The sequence below is a fragment of the Eptatretus burgeri genome, chromosome 8 (genome assembly GCF_056783735.1).
Source record: "Eptatretus burgeri isolate ZD-2024b chromosome 8, Ebu_testis_v1, whole genome shotgun sequence".
NCBI classification, from domain to species: Eukaryota; Metazoa; Chordata; class Myxini; order Myxiniformes; family Myxinidae; genus Eptatretus; species Eptatretus burgeri.
The window spans coordinates 99,814,205-99,837,772 of record NC_140968.1 but is presented as its reverse complement, the minus strand read 5'-3'; the positions used below and the strand labels follow the sequence as shown (position 1 = coordinate 99,837,772).

Genomic DNA, 23,568 nt, shown 5'->3' with positions numbered 1-23,568 from the left:
ATATCACATACTTTTGACACAGTCTGGCACCCTGCCCTGCTCACCAAACTCTCTTCCTATGGTATCCAAGGCCATCTCCACTCATGGCTCGCAGACTTCCTCTCCTGTCGCAGTCAACGGGTGGCCCTAAATGGAGTTCTTTCATCCCCTCTTCCTGTCCAGGCTGGAATTCCTCAAGGTAGCGTTCTGGGCCCTGTTCGTTTTCTGGTTTTCATCAATGATCTCTCCGACTCTCTGGAAAATCCTCGATATCTCTTTGCTGATGACTCCACCATCTGCCGCACCATCGGTTATCCCTCAGACCGGCAAGCAGCAACTTCTTCACTCATTGCAGATCTGGATAAAATCACAAACTGGTCCAACACGTGGAACATGTCTTTCAATCCGGACAAATCTCACACTCTCACTATGTCTCTCCGAAAGAACCATTTGGAACCCCCCCCCCCTCCCAATCCACTTTCTCAACAATCCTCTGGAAGAAGTCCTTTCTTTCAAGCTTCTGGGTCTCACTATCTGCCATGACCTTTCCTGGGAAAGCCCCATTTCAAACCTCGCCTCCAAAGCCAGTCGCCGACTGGGAATCCTCCGTCGTGCAAATTCCTTCCTCAGCCCACCTGAGCTCCTGACCACTTACAAAGCTTTTGTCCGTAGCCTGATGGAGTACTGCACTCCCCTCTGGGCTGGTGCTTCTGCCTCTCACCTTTCTCGGCTTCACGCTGTGGAAACCAAGGCTTTTCGGATCATTGGCATCTCCCGCAATGAGACTGAGTCTTTGGGCCTCTCACTCAATCACCGCAGGTTGGTCGGTGGTCTTTCTGTCTTCTACCGTCTCCTCTGCAGCCTCGCCCCCCCCCCCTGCGATTTGTCCCCACCATATTTCCGCAGGGTGCTCAAGGTCCGCCAACAACCCCCTTCTGGTAAAACTACCAAAGTCACGAATCACTGCTCACCTTCATTCTTTCATTGCTCTTTTTCCCCACCTTTGGAATAAACTCCCTCACTCTATTCAATCCCATTCTTGCCTCCAGGCCTTCAAAACAGCTGTTCACCACCACCTCTTATCATCCCCCATCCAAATCCTCGATCTTTTCTTCCCCCCGATAATCCACCCAAGCCCACCTCCTTCAAATTCCCTGCTTTCCTTTCTGAAAGTCCCTGTAATGTCCATCTTCTATTCCCCATGTTCCCCATCCCATCCCTCTCCCTTCCACAGATGTCCTAATGTCTCCGTTCTCCCACTGTTTTGTCCTTCCCACTCCCGCCCCTCTTGTCTCATGCCCCCCCTTGATGTGCGTTGTGTGTTAGCTCTCATACGAGCCTCGACAAGGTATACAAAAAAATAAATAAACAATAAAAAACATTGTTGAATCACCCTGCCTGTGAAACACCAGGATGACAGTTTATAGCTCAGTTGGGATTTTAACCCAGGGTAGACAGAAGAAACCTTAACACGATTTAGAGCCCTTACACCATTTAATATGACAAATAATTTACAAATAAGCATAATATCACCAACATTACAAATAGATTTGTAGAAAATATATATGTTTGTACTGTATGATGATTGGTGTAAATCATGACAACACAGCAAATCTGTGACATCAATCTCTGCAACGATGTGTTGAGAGGCGAGCGTAGCGAGCCGATCCACACGAGTCTGCCATGAAATTCCAATCATGTGCTGTAGATCATCACATATTAATCCTTACGTCATATCTACCACGTCCATCGTGGATGTTATCCAAACTGCAGGCAATTCCCCTGATCAACTTGACGATTGACTCTGTAGAGCGAAGCCCTGTTGTGGTTCATGCTCGTACAGCCCAACACCGTCTGGTGTAAACCAGACGCATGACCAAGGAGAAGTTTCTCATCCCCACGAGCACTCCCAGCCTTGTGCGCCACTTGGGAACTAAATTTATGCTGATTTAGTGTCGTCCGACATTCGTACAAGTACCTCGACCATACGTACACGTAATTCGTACATCATACGAAAACAAGACACGTAAATTCCTTCCCACTCACTTGAATACGCTCACCATTTCGACAGGTTTGACCACATACTCATCGCTTTGTTGATATACCGCATTATAATTCGAATCGACGATTAAAAGTTCGAGTCGAACAAAGATTTAACTCATTCATTCATTTAATATGTATGCAGCATGTGGCTGCTGGTTGGTTGCATCATTGCTGGTTGGACGGCTGTGCCGCTGATGCAATGGCCCCTGTAGGTTGGTGCAGGAATTAGTCATTTGTGCAGGGTGCCGGCGATAGCTCGCCTACTCTTCACGAAAGACATTGTGGGATCTTTAGCGTCCACCAACTAATGACAGAGACGGGACGCCCAGTTTAACGTCCATCAGAGGGAGAGCACACACATTGAGCCTGTGAAGCACCAAGCTGGGTTGGGATTCGAACTCAGACTCAACAGCTTGGAGGAGAGAGTGTGTGTACCTCTCGGCCATCCTTGCAGCTGTCCTACCTCGGCCATCCTACCTTTTAAGAAATTGATTCACTTCTGTCTGTCTGTCTGTCCACACGTCCGTCCACAAATGTCAGTTTATGATCGAGGAATAACTTTATTTAAAGTGAATGTTTTATTTTGAACATGGATCGGAACATTCATTGGAAAACGAACCTGCATTTCAGCAGTACTTTGGCTCTGAATTTGTCCCGATTTCCCGTGTGCGGAACAGTGAGATAATATTGTTTCTCTGTCTACCTGCCTGGCAGTCGAACAAAATTGAAAAATCATTCCAAACAGAAACTTACTGTTTTTAAGGACGTTATAAAGGATACAAACAACAGGCACAAAGAACTAATGTACCGTGTTAGATAGGGTGGGGTAATGGATAGAGTGGTGTAATAGATAGTGCATTATTTTTTAATACGACCTTTACCATCTATATTTTATTTAAAACGAACAAATACACCCTGTCACTTCGCTGACGGGATTATTGAGGGGTGGGGGGAGCGGTGGAGAAATAGGGAGAGGAAAGAGGAGGGAGGGGAAGGATAGAGGAGGAATGGAACAGAAGGAGAGAGGGGAGATGGAAGGGAGGTAGAGAGGGAGAGGGAGAGGGAGAAGGACAGGTGGCAGAAGGAGAGTGGTGGGAGAGATGCAGAGGGGTGAGAGAGGGAGAGTGGAGAGAGGGGGGTGGTGGGAGAGAGGCAGAGGGGTGAGAGAGGGAGAGGGGATATGTGTTGGGGGTGGTGGAGAGGGAGGGGAGTAGCAGAGTGAGGAGTGGGGAGGGGGAGAGTGGGGAGAGGAGAGGATGAATTCCGGTTGATGTGACGCCCAGTTTAACATTCATCCGAGAGACGGCACACACACATTGATGAATCACCCTGGCTGTGAAACACCGGGATGACAGTTTATAGCTGGGTCTGGATTCAAACATAGGCCAGACAGCTTAGAGCGAGCATGCATACCTCTCAGCTATCCTGCCGTGATCTGGTGTTTCATTGCTTTATAAAAACTTAATTGATCCAAGCAGCAGTTCCAACTACTTAAAAAAAAAAATTAAAAACTTTAATTTGTCCAATTCACACTTTCTTCAACACCTTTTCCTCTCCTCGACCTCCGGAGAGTTGTATAGTGGAGGTGGGGGTTTGGGAGGAGCATAGCATGAGGAGAGGGAATGGGAAGGAAGCATGAGGCAAGGGGAAGGAAGCATGCGGGGATGGGGAGGGAAGGCAATGTACGAGGGCATTACTGGGGCAATAAAACGTGCCCAACCAGCAACGTTTCCTTTTTAACCACTGTGTTCTATATAAAACTGAGTGGTAACATTTAAAAACTAGAAGGCCACTTGCTAGAGTGCATACCTCCACCACGTAATGCCTGATCCACAAGAACGTGTCTGGCCCAATACATTTTTGAAATATCATATTATTAGGGTTGGGCACACATCGACTTTTTCTCTGTTGTCCCGTTGAAAGGAGTGTTTTTTATGGCCATTTTTCACGCTGATCACGAATCCGTTGAAATTTTTGACCAAGGATGATGTTTTACCAAGACATCATCCGAGGTCAAAAATTTCAACGGATTCGTGATCAGCATGAAAAATGGCCTTAAAAAACACTCCTTTCAACGGGACAACAGAGAAAAGGTCGATGTGTGCCCAACCCTAATATTACATCCCCTGGTAAGCCATAATTATCAAATTTTACCTGAAAAGTGGGTAAATTTGGCAGCCATTTTGAATTTTTGCATTTTACCAACTTAAGACATCATCCTATGTCAAAAAGTTTAACGGATTTGTGATCAGCGTGAAATTTGGCCATAAAAAAACACTCCTTTCAAAAAAAGTATGGTTGTATGCCCAACCCTAATATTATATATATTGTTTTTGGCTGTATCTGTCAATGGTGAAGAATCACTTTTAAATTAAATAATTCTCGAATCCAGATCCGGATTCGGATCTTCACCAAAATCGAACCAATTTGTCGTGGTCATACACCGAACCTGTCCACCAAGTTTCATCCGAATGCATGTTCAACTTTTTGAGATACCGTGCTATATATCGGCTTAGCCCTATCTCTCAATGGTGAAGATCCACTTCAAAAAAATGCTTGTAACTGGATCAGGATCCGGATATTCACCAAAAACTAATTAGTTCATCCTTGTCACACACCCAACATGTCCACAAAATTTCATCCGAATCTGTCCACAACTTTTTGAGATATCCTACACACAGACAGACAGACAGACAGACAGACAGACAGAGAGGGGTGAAAACATAACCTCCTTCACCTTCGGTGGTGGAAGTAACTAAAACTAACGCTATCTACATGGCAAAGGCCTGCCTGCACGCAGCCCCCTCCGCTCCCCACACGTTCCTCCAATCTCCTCGCAGTCCATGCTAACCGTGCACGTGCACCGGTGATATACTCACCCTTTCACTCAAACACGTGTTTGGATTTCCCCACACCCGCACTGCATGGTGGCACGTCCCACATGGCTTTGATGCCACGGTACATCCACACCCCATGAGGCTTCGCCGCTGCAACACATCTGTTCCCCAAATGCAGAAACGCATGGTTTGCAAAATGGCTGCATAACCTCCGACGCAGCACCACGCACCACGCACCACGGGCCCGAGTTCGAGTTCAGATCCCGCGCATCACATGCACACAACTAAGCATGCACACACCCCACCAGGGAGAGTCATTTGTACCCATTTGTATCACGTCCGTGCGTGCTGTCTACGTATCTCTTCACTTGCAGAAACTACCAACTATTAATATTTTACAAAAACTATAATAGTATATTTATATTAATATTTTGTCATGTAAGCAGATCACCCAAAACGGAAAGAGCAAACTGCGTATGTAATTACCGAAAATAAAAAGGACCCTGCGGACTGTACCGTCATCGATTGCAAAAGCATGTTATGAAGCATGCTGCTGCGCTCAATGAAGTTACACTTTTTCCACATTCCTTAATCTTTTCTTCACCCAATATAATTAATCGGCTGAACAAAGGAAAAATTTAAGTATAATGCTTTGCTTAAATCAATACACTTAGTTTAAATATCGCTATTTGTTAAAATTTTCAGATTTCACTCAAGATTTCGACCCACCGGATCAGATTCTCAAATCAGATATCATATTTCGATTATATACTTTAATTTATTAGACTGTGAGAGAACATTGCATTTCCAAAGCAAGGCATGTTTGAATAGGCCGAACAAAATGGCGATTTAAGACCCCATCGAGGGAGAGCAAGGAGTCCGAGGGTGTCCAACAATGCGCCTGATAAAGGATAAAATTAAATCAGGCCGTCAATAATTATCTTCAAAAAGGATGTTTTAATTAACTCAAACATCCAATTTTCACTCCTGCACTTCCTTAGACTTCCCTTAGTATACATTTATAGTTTCAGGCTACTTGGTCTCGTGGTGTTGGAGTTATGAAGGAGACACACACACACACACGGACAGACACTTTTTTACCCTTGCCAAAGGAGAAGGTGTTGGATTTGGATCTGTTTGCCTGTTTGTTACTTGCAAAATCGAAGATTTTAGTATATTGGTCAGTCGATTTTGATATTCTGTCTGTTTGTCAATTGCCGATGGGTTACAATTTTAAACCGATATTCACAAAACTTCACCAAGTTGGCGAGGTAGTCTCAACTCGAAGCCCATCGATTTTGAGATCAAAGGTCATCTTGAGGTCAGATTTATAAAATCATCACTTTTCATCCAATTGACTTGAAAATTAAACAGCAATTGCATGGTCCATCACTGAATTGGGAAACAAACAATTTTTGAGATCAAAAGGTCAACTCCAGGTCAAACTTCTCAAATCAATTTTCAACTGAAAAAATCATCAATTTACATCTGATTACTTGAAAGTTGAACAGGATTTGCATAGTCCGTCAATGAATTGGGAAAACAACGATTTTTTTTTAGGTCAAACGATCAAAGGTCAACTCAAGGTCAAACTACTGAAATCATCAATTTCAATCTGAAAAATATTAAATGTTCATCCCATTGACATGAGCTTTGGTTAAGATTGTCAATTTTAATCTTAATGAAATGTACAATTTGATGTATTAATGGCAACCTTTGGAGAGGGGGGTGGATTTTGCAAGTATCATGCTCTGTATGACGTCTTTTTCTTGTTACTCTCGCTGAAGGAGAGGGTATTGAATTTGGGTCCATTTGTTTGTCCGCACAGAACTTTAGTGTTTTTCTCTGCAACCGCTTATCGGTGTCTGTTTGTGGTGAGGATGTTGAGGTCATGGAGAGATTCACTTACCTTGGCAGTGATATTCATGTCTCTGCTGGCTGTGAGTCAGAGGTCAATAGACGTCTGGGTCGGGCCTGGGGAGTCATGGATTCACTGGATCATGGGGTGTGGCGCTGCCGGTACCTGTGCGGGAGGACGAAAGTCCGAGTCTTCAGGTCCTTGGTACTTCCAGTCTTGCTCTATGGATGCGAGACTTGGACTCTGACCAAGGATCTGAGACGGAGACTTAATTCCTTTGGTACCAGGTCTCTTCGGAGAATCCTTGGCTATCGCTGGTCGGATTTTGTGTCCAACGAGCGGTTGCTGAGAGAGACTCGGATGAGATTTGTTACCTGCATAGTCCGTGAGCGTCAGTTGTGGCTGTATGGACATGTGGCTCGTTTTCCTGACGCTGATCCTGCTCACCAGATTCTCTCAGCGAGGGAGTCTCATGAGTGGAGGAGGCCAGTGGGCCGACCACATGCCTCGTGGTTGCAGCAGGTTGACCATCATCTCAAGGAGATGGGGATGGGCCTGGCATCTGCCTGGGGGATGGCCAGACGGAGGCCCCTGGAGTACCGGCGGAAAGTGGACGCAGCGACGCGCTGTTCTGGCACATGCTCCCATACCTGACCTTTGGAGAGGGGGGTGGATTTTGCAAGTATCATGCTCTGTATGACGTCTTTTTCTTGTTACTCTCGCTGAAGGAGAGGGTATTGAATTTGGGTCCATTTGTTTGTCCGCACAGAACTTTAGTGTTTTTCTCTGCAACCGCTTATCGGATCGAGACGAAATTTTCACCATAGCAGCAACTACTCAAGTAGAATATTTTAGTGATAACGATGACATCAGAGGTCACGTGGTGTGGCAGCCATGTTGGACAAACGGGAAAAATTGGACCTCTGTATCTCTGAAACCGCACAAAGGAAAAGAAATTAAATTTGGTCGATGGCAAGTACTCCTCATGTGGAATAAGTGCGATTTTTATGACATCACAGGTACCTTCGTTATGACATCATAATTGCATAGGTAGAATGCTACATCCGATCGGTATGAAAATTTTTGAAGGTCATCTCGGGATAAATTGGTCCACAGAAAAAAATGACGACGTTATCAGTCATGTGGTTTGGCAGCCATATTGTTCTTTTTTTAATACCTTCAAAATCTTCTCTGAAATGGCTGAACAGATAAGATCAGGGTGAAACTTTACAAACATGACCACCTATTCATGAGGAACAAAAGTTTCACACAGAAGACATCAGAGGTCACATGGCTTGGCAGCCATATTGGATTTACCCTAAAACCTATAAAAATCCTCTTCTCAAGAATGACTGAACAGATTGAGGAGAAACTTCACACAAGTGTTCCCCAAGCCTTGGGAATACCAGGGTATTCACGAATAATTGATCTAGGTGACATATCCTCACAGCCACATTGGATTGAGCGAGAATCTTTTAAAAATATATTTCTCAGGAACCGCTTCATCAATCAACATGAAACTTTACAATTACGATCCAGTAGTAATGGGGAATACATGTGTTAAAGTTCAACCTGATCGGAATCATTGTCTGGCTGCCATGATTATTTAATATTTTTTGTTTTTTTGTTTTTTTTGAATAATGCTCACTTTGCTGTGCCTGGATGGGTTTGAGGGTAGAGGTTTAGCAGCTGAAACCCAAATCCTCTCCAGGTTCCTCCTGATGACTCCAATGCAGGACTCTACGTATCTGCTCTTCCTTTTGATTTGATTTTTATTTTAATCCTTTATTTATTTTAATCCCATTCTGAATTCAATTGAATAATAATGAAAAACGTCATGGGTCAGGGTCAGGTGTCTGATCAAAGTGGGGTTGCATCAAAGCGGGACATCTTGGTACTCGGTCATCACTGCCAGCAGTTATAAAGTGGCAGTTCCAGTTATGTTTATTATTAATGACGTAACATACCAGGACAAAAACACCACACAAAACAAGTCCTGGGGAGGGTCTGCAATCTCTGATTTCTCTTTTTCTTGTTCGTATAGATTTACTTTTCGTATGTCCTGTTCAATGTCCTGTTGATTTATTAAATTGTTTTACAAGTCTGTCCATCGACAGACACAAGCCTTCAGGAGCAAGATTAGTTCTTCATTCTATGATCTATTATTTTATCATCCTGAAGATTAATACAATTGTGCCCAAGGTTGGATATACTATTACTTTTATGGGGTAGAGGGCAGTATTTATAAGCACAGTTTGTGTTTCGCTTAGTTAATAGGACTCTTGATCCATGCATCAAGGACGGCTGTTCAGGATAATTGTCTGGCACGTGGCCCAGGCAAGAGATGGGCCTGGTCTATTTAGATGTAGAGAGGAAATATGTCCTGTCAAGCATCCATCGTGTTGAACTGGGCTAGAGGGAGGCACCCCAAGCATCCCCCATGTCAACTCAGCTGACCTGTAGTTCGGTGTGTGCTACAGCACAGCTTCCCCCCTGCACCATGTACCCTCTCCCAAACCATGGGGGAAGAGGAAGCACCAACCCACAGCCAGGGAATGGATACTCCAGCATGGCCAACCAGTGCCGGATTATTGGTAGCGGAGGTCCCGGGACATACATGGCCCTTTGTGCCACCAATGATGAAGTTAAGCATTGTTTTTCAACCTTTTTCACTGATGGCACCCAAAACTCTCATATCATATTCTGTCACCCCAATTCAATATTAAGGACATTGCAGGTTACATAAGCTAAATTATTCAATAAAATGCATAATTTCAGGAGTGTTTTGTGGGCTTTTATTACCAGCAATGGATTCCAGACACAACTGAACATGAGCAAAGCTTGCAATTAGCCTGTCAAAAAAATACTGTATTGCTGTTACAACTTCCAAGCTACATTTGATTTAATTTATGTAATGGAACTAAAAGTAATGAAATGAGAAGCATTGCTTTATATGGCTTTATATGTTCCTGGTATCAGATTCCACCAACACAGAAAGTAAAAATCCCTTGAACAAGTGAATGCGGACTATATAGCAAAACAATTTCCAACTCGACTTGTCAAATACCCATTGAATGCAAATTTTGGTTAATATAGGGTTAATCTATATATAATGGCGCAAGTGTATGTGATTATGTATGTATGTATCTATATATATGTGTGTACATTCACTCTTCACACATTGGTTGGACAGCTGACCTGACGGCTCCCACAAATGTAACGTGAAATAAACAGAGGACCCTAAAGTCACCCCCCCCACCCCATGGACCCAAACGACCCCAAGGACCCAAACGGCCCCGAGGACCTAAGTGACCCCAAAGACCCAAACGACCCCAAGGACCCAAACAGCCCCAAAGACCCAAAAGACCCCCTCTCTCTCTCTTCTATTCGCCTTCTCATTTTCTCAAGGTCATCTGCCATCTGCTTGGCAATCAGCAAACATTACTGCCCTGCATAAAAAAAGGTGCAAAACAGATCCCTGCAACTACAGACCAATCAGCCTTCTCCCAATCATCAGCAAGGTTATGGAATCCCTCATCACTTCAAACATTAAATCCTCCCTCTTCTCCAATGGCCTCGGTTTCCGACCATCAATTTGGATTTCGAACAGTTCACTCTACCCTGGATATACTCTTGCTTTCCCCACAATGGATGGAGATCCTCAATGCCAGACATGAAATCAGAGCCATCTCCCTACACATATCACGAGCTTCTGATATGGTCTGGTACCCTGCAATACTCACCAAACTCTCTTCTTATGGTATTCAAGGCAATCTCCACTCATGGCTCACGGACTTCCACTCTTGTTGCAGTCAACGCGTGGCTCTTAATGGAATTCTCTCATCTCCTCTTCCCGTCCAGGCTGGAGTTCCTCAAGGCAGTGTTCTTGGCCCTGTGCTTTTTCTGATTTTCATCAATGATCTCTCAGATTCCCTGGAAAATCCTCTTTATCTCTTTGCTGATGACTCCACCCTCTGCCGTACCATCTCTCATCCCTCTGATCGGCAGGCAGCAGCCTCTTCACTCTCTGCAGACCTGGATAAAATCACAAGCTGGTCAAGTACTTGGAATATGTCTTTCAATCCTGACAAATCTCACACTCTCACCACGTCTCTCTGAAAAGACCGTCTGCAAACCTCCTCCCCCCCCCCCAATCTACTTTCTCATAAATTCTCTTGAAGAAGTCCTTTCATTCAAGCTTTTGGGTCTCACTATCTGCCACGACCTTTCCTGGGAAAGCCACATTTCCAAGCTGGCCTTCAAAGCCAGTCCCTGACTGGGCATCCTATGTTGTGCAAAGTACTCCCATGGCACACCTGAGCTCCTCACCACCTACAAAGCTTTCATGCGCAGTCTGATGGAGTACTGCTCCCCCCCCCACTCTGCAGTGGTGCTCCTGCCTCACACCTAACTCGACTTCACGCTGTGGAAAACAAGTCTTCTCAGATCATTGGTATCTCCCGCCATCATTGGTATCCCATGGTAGTGGGTATCATTGATTTCTCACTCTCTCACCAGAGGCAGGTCAGTGGTCTTTCTGTCCTCTACCATATCCTCTCTGGCCTTGCCCCCCACCCCCTCCCTGCTCTGTCTGTGATCTGTCCCCCCTATATTTCCTCAAGGTGCTCAAGGTCCACCAAAAACCCCCTTCTGGTGCAACTGCCAAAATCAAGAATTACTGCTCACCTTCACTCTTTCATTCGTGTTTTGTCCTGCCTCTGGAATAAACTCCCACACTCTCTTCAACCCCACTCCTCCCTCCAGGTCTTCAAAACAGCTGTTCACCACCATCTCATGTCTTCCTCCATTCAAAATCTTGATCTTTACTACACCCGTTAAGCCACCCCAAACCCACTTCCTTCATATTCCCTGTTTTCCTTCCTGAAAGTCCCTGTAGTACCATCTTGTTTACCCCATGTACCCCGCCCCATCCCTCTCCCTTTCACAGATGTCCTATTGTCTTTGTTCCCCACTATTTTGTGCTTCCCTCTCCCTCCACTCTTGTCTCCTGCCTTGTTATACGTTTCTGTGTATTAGCTCTTACACGAGCCTTGACTTGGCATACAAAAAAAAGACCTCATAAAGACCCCGAAGACCCAGAAGACTCAAAAGACCAAAAATACCCCAAAGAACAAAAAGATTGAAAAGACCCCGAAGACACAAAAGACACAAACGACCCTGAGGATCCAACAGACCCAAAATACCCTAAAGACCCAAAAGACCCAAACTCCCCCAAAGACCAAAAATACCCCAAAGACTTAAAATATCCCAAAGACCCTTAAAGATCCAAAATACCCCAAAGACAGAAAAGACCCCAAAGCCGCAAAAGATTTAAAAGACCTAAAAGACTGTGAAGATGCAAAAATAACCCAAAAACCCGAGAGAGAGAGAGAGAGAGAGAGAGAGAGAGAGAGAGAGAGAGAGAGAGAGAGAGAGAGAGAGAGAGAGAGAGAGAGAGAGAGAGAGAGAGAGAGAGAGAGAGAGAGAGAGAGAGAGAGAGAGAGAGAGAGAGAGAGAGAGAGAGAGAGAGAGAGAGAGAGAGAGAGAGAGAGAGAGAGAGAGATAGTAGATGGACCCAAAAGACCTGAAGAACCAAAACACCAAAAAGACCCTGAGGACCTAGAATACCCAAAGGACCCAGAGAACCCAAAAAACCCAGAGGATGCAAAATACTCCAAGGATCCTGAACACCCAAAATATCTAGAGGACAAAAAAGACCTTGAAGACCCAAAAGACTCAGAAGATCCAAAAGACCCCAAGGACTGAAAAGACCAAGAGAACCAAAAGAGGACCCAAAACACCTAACACGACTATCTGGGACCCATGGAAATTCTGTGTAACGTAAAAACAAATGTGACTTCAGGTCCCCAACCCCCACCCCCACGCTACTGTGTGTTTGTCACACTCCTCCTGCAGTTGTGGGCCGATTACATCCAGACTTGCTACACAGGATCAGCATGACCCCAATTAATGTAGTGGGGTGTTTTTTTTTATCTTTGCTGGTAGCCTTGGGGGTAGGGGTAGCGGGAGGTGACGCCAATTCTCTATGTAAATTCATGTATAACAAGTCTCCACCATTTTCGGTTCAGTATTCCTGTCCCCACATTTTCCAGTGCAGTGAGGTGTTTTGAATTATCAACAGTAGGTCCGTTTTTATTTCATGCATGTAACCCGGGTTATTTGTTTTTCCTATATAGAGCTGTCAGTTGCCTAAAACAATGTTGATTAAACATGGAGGTTCCTTAATTTCGAGCTTTTCGACGAGCAAAGTCGCAAATTAAGTCACAGAAGTCATTATCACACAGTAAGTCATATTCAGTTGATAACAGAACAAGACTGGTCATGGGACATTGTGTCACAGCAGTGCGCAAGCGGTGATATATCAGTTTGAGCTTCGAAAAAAAGATCATGATTTTGGATGGGGGATGACCTGAGATGGTGGCGAAAAGCTGTTTTGAAGACCGGGATAGAAAAGTGAGATTGAAAAGAGTGTGGAAGATGGTTCCAAAGGCGGGAAAAGAGAGGAATAAATGAGTGAAGGTGAGCAGTGGTTCTGGATTTAGGGAGTTTCAGGAGGACGGGGTTACTGGTGGACCAAATGCGTCCTGCAGATACTTGGGGAGGCAGAGTACCGAGACAGCAGAGGATGCAAAGCAAGAAATTAAGCGGAAGACAGAGAGACCACCGACCTGATGGCGATGGCAAAGTGACAGGCACATCGACTCAGCTTCATCGTGAGAGATTCCGATGATCTTGCAAGCCTTTGTTTCCACGGCATCAAGCTGAGCAAGATGTGAGGCAGGGGAGCCATCCCAGAGGGGAGGCCAGTACTCCATCAAGCTGCGGATGAAAGCCTTGTTGGTGAATAGGAGCTCAGGTGTGCCAAGGAAGGACTTTGCATGACGGAGGATGCCCAGCCGGCATCTGGCTTGGGAGGCCAACTTTGAAACGAGGCTTACCCAAGAGAGATCGCTAAGAGACCCAGGAGTTTGAGTGACTGAACCTCTTTGAGATGGATATTAAGAAAGTAGATGGAAGGGTTTGTGGAATGGTCCTTTCAGACAGAGAGAGTGAATGTGTGAGATTTCTCAGGATTGAAAGACATGTTCCAAGTGTTTGACCAGTGTGTGATTCTGTCAAAGTCAAAGTTTGTTTTTCAAGAGACATTTTAACATGCGAGTCTGTCACTCTGTTAATACCTGCGCCACCGAGGGTGGACGGAGGTTATATTTTCACCCCTTATTGTTTGTCTTTGAGCATGATATCTCAAATTTTTATGGACAGACTTGGATGATCTTCACCATTACCTTTTTGAGATATCCTGCTCACAAACGAACAGACAGACACAAACAAACAGGGGTTAAAACAACCTCCGTCCTCCTCCAGTGGTGGAGGTAATGACACCTGCCTGAAACATGTGAAGGCATAGTGTATGGCGTCACAAAATCAGTGTTTAAGAGAAGAATCTGGCATTTAATCCGGCTGAGATGACAGGCTGAGTCAAATGACAGGCTGAGTCAACCCTACCTGGTATTAATTCAGTGGCCAACGGGGCTCGAACTCAGGACCCTAGGATCCTAAATCAGCCACTCTAACCACTAAGCCAACACCAGGCTATGACAGTTCCTCATAACACAGTTTATAGCTGTTAGCCTAACCCTAACCCCATTCACGATTGTGCTCAAACTACGACCTGTACCAGAACCCGCAGGGCTAACTCCCCACCTGTAAATCAAAAAACAGAGCACAAACCCATCAAAAAAGTTTTATTTTATAAGTTTTTTTTAATAATTACTGAACTCCACCGAACATCCTTTAAAATTTTGCTCATTCCACCTCATTGTTCATCCTCTGACAGGGCTGGTAAGATAGCCTAGAAGTACGCGCACTCGTCTCCGAGCTGCCTATCCGAGGTTTGAATCCTGACCGAGCTGTGAACCGTCATCCTGGTATTCCGCAGCCAATGTGTGTCCCGCAGTCCCTCGAACGGACCTTAAACTCGGAGTCCTGTCTGCCAGCATTAGGTGGTGGACGTTAAACATCCCATGGTGTCTCTCATGAAGAGTAGGCGAGCTATCGTGGGCACCCTGAACAAATTACAAATTCATGTCCAAATCACCTTCAGTTGAACATCAGGCCTGACCAGGCTAAATTTGTTTGAGGCAAAACGGATGAGAGTTTTGCCTTTTTGTGTTTCTTGTTCTTAATCACAATGCCTGGTCAAGTGGAAGTAGTTTCAATAAATTGCATTCCACAAGGTTTGCAATCCCCCTTTCTGCTACACTGTGCTATGTATTTGATATTACAATTCCTTTCACATTTTAAGGGTGCACCATTGTCTCTCATCTCAAATCTGGTTTACCATACTCTGCTACAAAGTGTCGGTGCTGCTTTCTTGGCTAATGTTATACTGGGTGGTTTGCCATTGCATTGCCAGCAGTCATTGGAGCAGGAATTTATTTGTACATGGTGCTGGCAATAGCTCGCCTACTCTTCGCGAAGGACACTGTGGGGTATTTAACGTCCACCAACTAATGCTGGCAGATGGGACGCCCAGTTTAATGTCCATCCGAGGGACGGCACACACATTGATAAAATCACCCTGCCTGTGACGCACCTGGATGACAGTTTATAGCTAGGTCGGGATTTTAAACCAGGCTAGACAGCTTAGAGGCGAGTGTGTGCACCTCACAGCTATCCTGTGAGCCTCTCATCTTAATAGGCATACCCAATGTAGGTCCTGGGTTGTTTTTTGTAGCCGTTGGAAAATAATGTCTTTGCAGATATTTTTGAAAAGGCACGAGGTGTGGGGTGGGGGGGGGGTGTTGAAAAATTATGAGTCTGGCAGAGAAGTAGAAAAATAAAATGATGGTGGTTGTTCTGTTTAAAGGATAAAATGTTAAAGCGTTTTCTATGGAGACAATTCAGTTAAAACTAGAAGGGCACTCGGCTGAGTGCATAGCTTCCTGATCCATGAGAACATATTGGGCCCATTATATGTTTGAAATATCATCCAATATCGTTTTTGGCCCAATCCTTCAATGGTGAAGAATCACTATATAAATTAAATAATTCTCATATCCAGATCTTGATTCGGATCTTCACCAAAGTTGAATCAATTCTTCCTCGTCACATGCCCGTGTCCACCAAGTTTCGCCCGAATCCGTCCACAACCTTTTGAGATATCGTGCTTTCTATTAATTTACCCGATCTCTCAATGGTGAAGAATCACTTCAAAAATTCTAGTGGTCGGATCTGGATCCGGATCTTCACCAAAATCTAATCAGTTCGTCCTTGTCACACACCCAACCTGCCCACCAAATTTCATCCGGATCTGTACACAACTTTTTGAGATCTCCTGTACACAGACAGACAGAGAGACAAACAGTCAGAGAGGGGTGAAAACATATCCTCTTTCACCTTCGGTGGTGAAGGTAATGAACAGACAAACAAACAAGAATAATAAGTTGTGCAGTGGCAAAATCCACCCCCCCCCCCCATTTTCCAAAAGTTACATCAAATTGTCCATTTCATCAAGATTTAAAATGACAATCTTAATCAAAGCTCAGGTCAATGGGATGAAAACTGATTCTTTTTCAGATTGAAATTGACGATTTCAGAAGTTTGACCTTGAAATGACCTTTGACCATTTGACCTAAAAAATAGTCGGTTTCCCAATTCAGTGGCGCAATGTGCAAATCCTGTTCATCTTCCAAGTCAATCGGATGAAAAATGATTTCAGAAATTTGACCTCAAGATGACCTTTGACCTCAACATCAGTCGGCTTCTCAGTTGAGACGACCTCTACAAGTCGGTAAAGTTTCTTGACAATCGGTTTAAAATTGTGACCTGTCGGCGATTGACAAAAAGACAACAGGCAAAAAAACAATGACAGAATAACAAAATCGACTGACCAATATATTTGAAAAATCTTCGATTTTGCAAGTAACAAACAGACAGACAGACAGGGACTGAAACATAACCTCCTTCACCTTCGGTGATGGAGGTAATAAATGCACAAAACAAATATAAAACATACAGCTTAAGAAGTTTTATTAACTGATCTATTTCAGCCTTGTGGAACTTTAACACATTTGACACCCCTTGTGTTGTTTTTTTTGTATACATAGTCGAGGCTCGTGGAAGAGTTGTTCAACCCTGATGGAACATTTTGAAGTTTGTTAGTTGAAAGACTTAACTTGTTGGAAAAAAAAAAACACAAGTACTAAGTGTAGTTTAGAAAACGTCTTTGTGACGACGAGTACCTTTTGCTTTGAGGAAGGGCTAATGCCCAAAACGTGAGCTTCTACCAACTTCCGACAGTTGGTAAACGTTGATCAACATTCTGTTGATTCCATCTGTCGTTCTACGGATGTAGCAATTCGGATGGGGGAAACTATTTGGTTGTACAAAATGCTCGATGTAACAATGAACTGTGCAGCAAATATAGAATGAAATGAATATGCAAACATCCACCTTCCTGGCCAATGGCCCACCTCACTTCATTCCCCTATCAAAGGTACATCTGGATGTTTAATCAGAGAAAGAAACAGCAGCTCCAACAGTCCAACCTCAATCTCCTCCGTTTGTTCAAGCTTCCATGAATCAAGACCTTTCCGCATTGTTTTCCACTTATGTTTCCTTCGATAACAAGGTGGACAAGGTGTGTGGTGTAGAAATAATGGAATTCCACGGTTCCCATCGTATCGTTGAATGAAGGAGGTTTGTCTGTGTGTAACTAGTTTCCTGCTCGTTGACATTTAAATTTATAATGATTCGACAGGTTTACTTTATACTTTATACGAACCATTACCAAAAGTATTTTACACAATATGTACAGTGTCTCTAGAAAGTTTACACCCCCTTTCAAAATGTTCACCTTTTGTTACCTGATAACCTGGAATTAAATTGCATTAAATCAGACTTTATACACCTACATTTACACATCATAACCCACAACTTCCAAGTGAACAACAAATTCGACAAATTTCAGAAAATTAAGTAAAAATACAAAACTAGAATATCTTGGTTGGATGTGTCCACCCTCCCTGAGTTAATACTTGGTGGAAGCATCTTTGACAGCAATTACAGCTGTGAGTCTGTTGGGATAGGTCTCCACCAACTTAGCACACCTTGATTGGGCAATATCTACCCATTCTTCTGAACAAAACTATTCAAGCTCAGTCAAGTTGTGTGGGGAGAGTTGATGGACAGAAATCTTCAAGTCTCACCACAGATTTTCAATTGGGTTTAGATCGGGGCTCTGACTGGCCCACTCAAGGACATTTATCTTTTTGTTCCTGAGCCACTCCAGTGTAGATTTGGTTGTATGCTTTGGGTCATTGTCATGCTGAAAGGTGAACTTCCATCCTAATTCAGCTTTCTTGTAGAGGAGAGCAGGTTTTCCTCGAGGATTTTTCTGTATTTTGCTCCATCTATTTTCTCTTCTATCCTGGCAAGTGTCCCCGTCCCTGCTGATGAGAAACATCCCTATAAAATGATGGTGCCACTACCATGCTTCACAGTAGGGATGGTGTTCTTTGAGTGATGTGCTGTGTTGGGTTTATGCCAAACATAACGATTTGCATTTCAGCCAAAAAGTTCCATCTTGGTTTCGTCAGACAACAACTTCAAACGGGACTCAAGGTGGACTTTTTTGTGTAACGGTTTCCTTCTTGCCACCCTACCGTACAGGCCAGACTGGTGGAGTGCTTGGGATATTGTTGTCTCATGCACACAGTGACCAGTCTTTGCCATAAAGGTATGTAGCTCTTTCAAAGTTGCCATTCGTCTCTTGGTGGCCTCTCTGATCAGTCTCCTCCTTGCTTGGTTATTCAGTTTGGAGGGATGGCCTGATCTAGGCAGGGACTTGGTGGTACTATATGCCTTCCACTTCAATGATTGTCCTGACTGTGCTCCAAGGGTTAAGAGTGGAGATGAGAAAAATATGGCCATTGAAAAAACTTTAGGGATAATACACATTCAAACTTAAGGTTCAATTAGATATTAAAATGTAAAAAAAATGTGTTAATTTGTCAAACCGTGTTTGAAGATGGTGGAGCATGCAAGTCGAGCCCTTCGGCTTTGTAGTAAACCTCAAACCACGTGTGATGTGGGAAAACATTCACTCAGGGGCGAGTGCAGATCACTGATATAATCCGGTCCTCATTCATAATGTATCACCAAGGTACAAGATCACCTTCTGATCAAACTGGATGCGACAATGTTGTTGTTATATTGAACGCTCTCATATATCAATATTAACAACAACAAAAAAATATATATATATATATATATATATATATATATATATATCCAACAACAACACGCTCACCTTCTCCCGATTCTGCTTCTTCTTCTTCCTCTTAACCTCCTCCTCGTCTTCTTCCTCGATTTTTTTTTTTTTTTTTTTTGCACTTCCATGACCTAATCTGTTGAACTCTCTCATACATTATTTTTAACAACAAAAACGATGTTATAATGCTTCATCTTCCTCTCTCACACATGTGGTACTCTTTACTGTTTCACAATGCACTACTCTTCTGCTATTTTAACAGACTGCTCTCATTTCGACCTCTCCTTCATTCCTTGCCTAAAAAATCCAACTATTACAGCGCTTCTTCTCTCCATGCTCTGAATTCGCCTTCATTGCATCCATCAAGAATTGTGTTAAATCGCATCTCTGACCTAAAACTTTTAAAAACCACAGTTTGCCATGGATGCTCGCTTTCCATCAAACATTATTTTTTTCCAACTTCAGTGCCAACTCACCCCCCTCACCCCTCACTCTCACTCTCAAAGCAACCATCCCACTCTTCTCCCTCCAAGCCTCCGTCTCACCTCTCTCAAAAACTCCCCCTCACCTTTCTCCCACCTTTCATCCCCCTCACTCTTCCTTCTCAAAGTTGCCCCCCCTCTCATCCACCAACCTGCCTCCCTCCACTGCCCTCTCACCTCCATCTCTTCACTCCACCTCCTCAAATCCTCAACTGCCTTCTTCCTTGTCTCTTGTCCCCCCTCTCCCCCAGGGGATCGGATCTCAACCAATGGTACTCCATCTCTTCTGGATCTGGTTTTGACAAATTTCCCTGACAATATCTGCTGCTCTTCCTTCGCTCCAATTGGTTCTTCTGACCACGTCCTTGTCAAAGTGGACATCTCTCTGGCTGTTATCAGAGAACCACCTCACCGCCGTCGAGTCTGGCATTTCACTCAAGCCGACTGGCAGGGTCTTCAAGCAGCCATCAAACTTACAGACTGGTCTCCTATCACTACTTTCTCAAACATCAACTCATCCTGGGAATTCTTTCAAAGAAACTTGCTCTCCCTCATGCACAGATTTATCCCCTCTCGTGTTCAGTTGTCTTACCCTTCCTCCCGCCCTTGGTTTACTGAAGCTTGTGGCGAGGCAGTTGTCCTGAAACAACTTGCCTTTGCCTCATGGAAAGCAAACCCAACTGAGGGCAATCTCAGTTCTTTCCACAAAGTTCGGAACAAGTGTGTATCTACCCTCAGGAGAGCCAGAAAACAACATCTTTCTCATCTCAAGTCTGAACTCTCAAACCTCTCTCCCTCCTCAAAATCCTGGTGGCGTTTAATCAAATCTGTTTCTGGTGTATGTTCCCCCTCCATCCCCACCCTTACCTCAAATGGCCGCACTGCTGATTCCACACGTGATAAAGCTGAATGTCTAAACTCGGTGTTTGCAGCTAAATCTTGTGTCCTAAACCCATCACTATCTCTACCCACTTTACCCAGTCGCACCCAACTGTCCCTGGACTCTGTATCCTTTTCTCCTGACAAGGTGGAGAGCTTGCTTTCAAACCTCGAGTCAGATTCTGCAACCGGTCCAGACGGCATCAGCCCACGTGTCCTCAAAGCCTGCTCTTCTGCTCTTGCTCACCCTCTCTCTGTTCTATTCACCCTCTCATTTGCCCAAGGTCATCTGCCATCTGCTTGGAAATCTGCTAACATCACTGCCCTGCATAAAAAAGGTGCAAAACAGATCCCTATAACTACAGACCAATCAGCCTTCTCCCAATCATCAGCAAGGTGATGGAATCCATCAATCATCGCCTCAGATATGAAATCCTTCCTCTTCTCCAATGGCTTGATTTCCAATCATCAATTTGGTTTCAGACCAGGTCACTCTACCCTGGATATGCTGCTTCTGCTCTCCCATCAATGGATGGAGGTCCTCAATGCCAGACAGGAAATCTGAGCCGTATCCCTGGACATATCACGTGCTTTTGACACAGTCTGGCACCCTGCCCTACTCACCAAACTCTCTTCCCATGGTATTCAAGGCCATCTCCACTCATGGCTCGCAGACTTCCTCTCCTGTCGCAGTCAACGTGTGGCCCTAAATGGAGTTCTTTCATCCCCTCTTCCTGTGCAGGCTGGAGTTCCTCAAGGTAGCGTTCTGGGCCCTGTTCTTTTTCTGGTTTTTATCAATGATCTCTCGGACTCTCTGGAAAATCCTCTATTTCTCTTTGCCGACGACTCCACCCTCTGCCGTACCATCTATCATCCCTCAGACCGGCAAGCAGCAGCTTCTTCGCTCACTGCAGATCTGGATAAAATCACAAACTGGTCCAACATGTGGAACATGTCTTTCAATCCAGACAAATCTCACACTCTCACTATGTCTCTTCAAAAGGACCGTTTAGAAAAACCCCCCATCCACTTTCTCAACAATCCTCTGGAAGAAGTCTTTTCTTTCAAGCTTCTAGGTCTCACTATCTGCCATGACCTTTCCTGGGAAAGTCACATTTCCAACCTCGCCTCAAAAGCCAGTCGCTGACTGGGAATCCTCCGTCGTGCCAAGTCCTTCCTCGGCCCTCTTGAGCTCCTGACCACTTACAAAGCTTTTGTCCGTAGCCTGATGGAGTACTGCTCTCCCCTCTGGGCTGGTGCTCCTGCCTCCCACCTTTCTCGGCTTAACGCTGTCGAAACCAGGGCATTTAAGATCATCGGCATCTCCCGCAATGAAGCTGAGTCTTTGGGCCTCTCACTCAATCACCGCAGGTTGGTCGGTGGTCTTTCTGTCTTCTACCGACTCCTCTCCAGCCTTGCCCCCCCTGCTCTCTCTGCGATTTGTCCCCACCACATTTCCACAGGGCGCTCAAGGTCCGCCAACAACCCCCTTCTGGTAAAACTACCAAAATCACGAATCACTGCTCATCTTCACTCTTTCATTCCTCTTTTTCCCGCCTTTGGAATAAACTTCCTCACTCTATTCTTTCCCATTCTTCCCTCCAGGCTTTCAAAACAGCTGTTCACCACCACCTCTTATCTTCCCCCATCCAAATCCTCGATCTTTTCTACCCCTGATAATCCACCCAAGCCCACTTCCTTCATTTCTCCTGCTTTCCTTCCTGAAAGTCCCTGTAATGTCCATCTTCTCTTCGCCATGTTCCCCGTCCCATCCCCATCCCATCCCCATCCCTCTCCCTTCCACAGTTCACCTAATGTGTCTGTTCCCCACTGTTTTGTCCCTTCCACTCCCGCCCCTCTTGTCTCATGCCTCCTTGCTGTGAGTTATGTGTTTGCTCTCATACGAGCCTCGACCAAGGTATACAAAAAAAAAAAAAAAAAAACGCTGATCGGGGTGGGATTTTAAAGTTGGTTTGAGTGTGGAACGCACACTCACAAACAATACGCATGTACCCTCTCCTGTCCCTTTGGGAGCAAGAGGAAACAACAACAAAAAATCCATATGTGGTTAACCGAGGGTAGGATGTGGTACATGTGGCTAACCGAGGGTAGGATGTGTAACATGTGGTTAACCGAGGGAAGGATGTGGTGCATGTGGCTAACCGAGGGTAGGATGTGGTATATGTGGCTAACCGAGGGTAGGATGTGGTGCATGTGGCTAACCGAGGGTAGGATGTGGTACATGTGGTTAACCGAGGGTAGGATGTGGTGCATGTGGTTAACGAAGGGTAGGATGTGGTATATGTGGATAACCGAGGGTAGGATGTGGTACATGTGGTTAACCGAGGGTAGGATGTGGTGCATGTGGCTAACCGAGGGTAGGATGTGGTGCATGTGGATAACCGAGGGTAGGACGTGGTACATGTGGCTAACCGAGGTTAGGACGTGGTACATGTGGCTAACCGAGGGTAGGATGTGGTGCATGTGGTTAACCGAGGGTAGGATGTGGTGCATGTGGCTAACCGAGGGTAGGACGTGCTACATGTGGATAACCGAGGGGAGGACGTGGTGCATGTGGCTAACCGAGGGTAGGATGTGGTGCACATGGTTAATGAAGGGTAGGATGTGGTGCATGTGGTTAACCGAGGGTAGGATGTGGTGCATGTGGCTAACCGAGGGTAGGACGTGCTACATGTGGATAACCGAGGGGAGGACGTGGTACATGTGGTTAACCGAGGGTAGGATGTGGTGCATGTGGCTAACCGAGGGTAGGATGTGGTAGATGTGGCTAACCGAGGGTAGGATGTGGTGCATATGGCTAACCGAGGGTAGGATGTGGTGCATGCGGCTAACTGAGGGTAGGATGTGGTGCATGTGGCTAACCGAGGGTAGGATGTGGTGCATGTGGATAACCCAGGGTAGGATGTGGTACATGTGGTTAACCGAGGGTAGGATGTGGTGCATGTGGATAACCGAGGGTAGGATGTGATGCATGTGGTTAACCGAGGGTAGGACGTGCTACATGTGGATAACCGAGGGTAGGATGTGGTGCATGTGGCTAACCGAGGGTAGGATGTGGTATATGTGGCTAACTGAGGGTAGGATGTGGTATATGTGGCTAACCGAGGGTAGGATGTGGTGCATGTGGCTAACTGAGGGTAGGATGTGGTATATGTGGCTAACCGAGGGTAGGAT

The 23,568-nt window shown here is 45.0% G+C and overlaps 1 protein-coding gene and 1 pseudogene across 2 annotated transcripts in view; one reads left to right on the top strand and one right to left on the bottom strand.

Moving 5' to 3' along the window:
* Positions 1-23,568, bottom strand: part of LOC147022380 (uncharacterized) — a 214,946-nt gene that overhangs the window by 58,651 nt on the left and 132,727 nt on the right. The window lies entirely within an intron of this gene.
* LOC147022385 (uncharacterized) lies at positions 9,218-23,415 on the top strand (annotated as a pseudogene).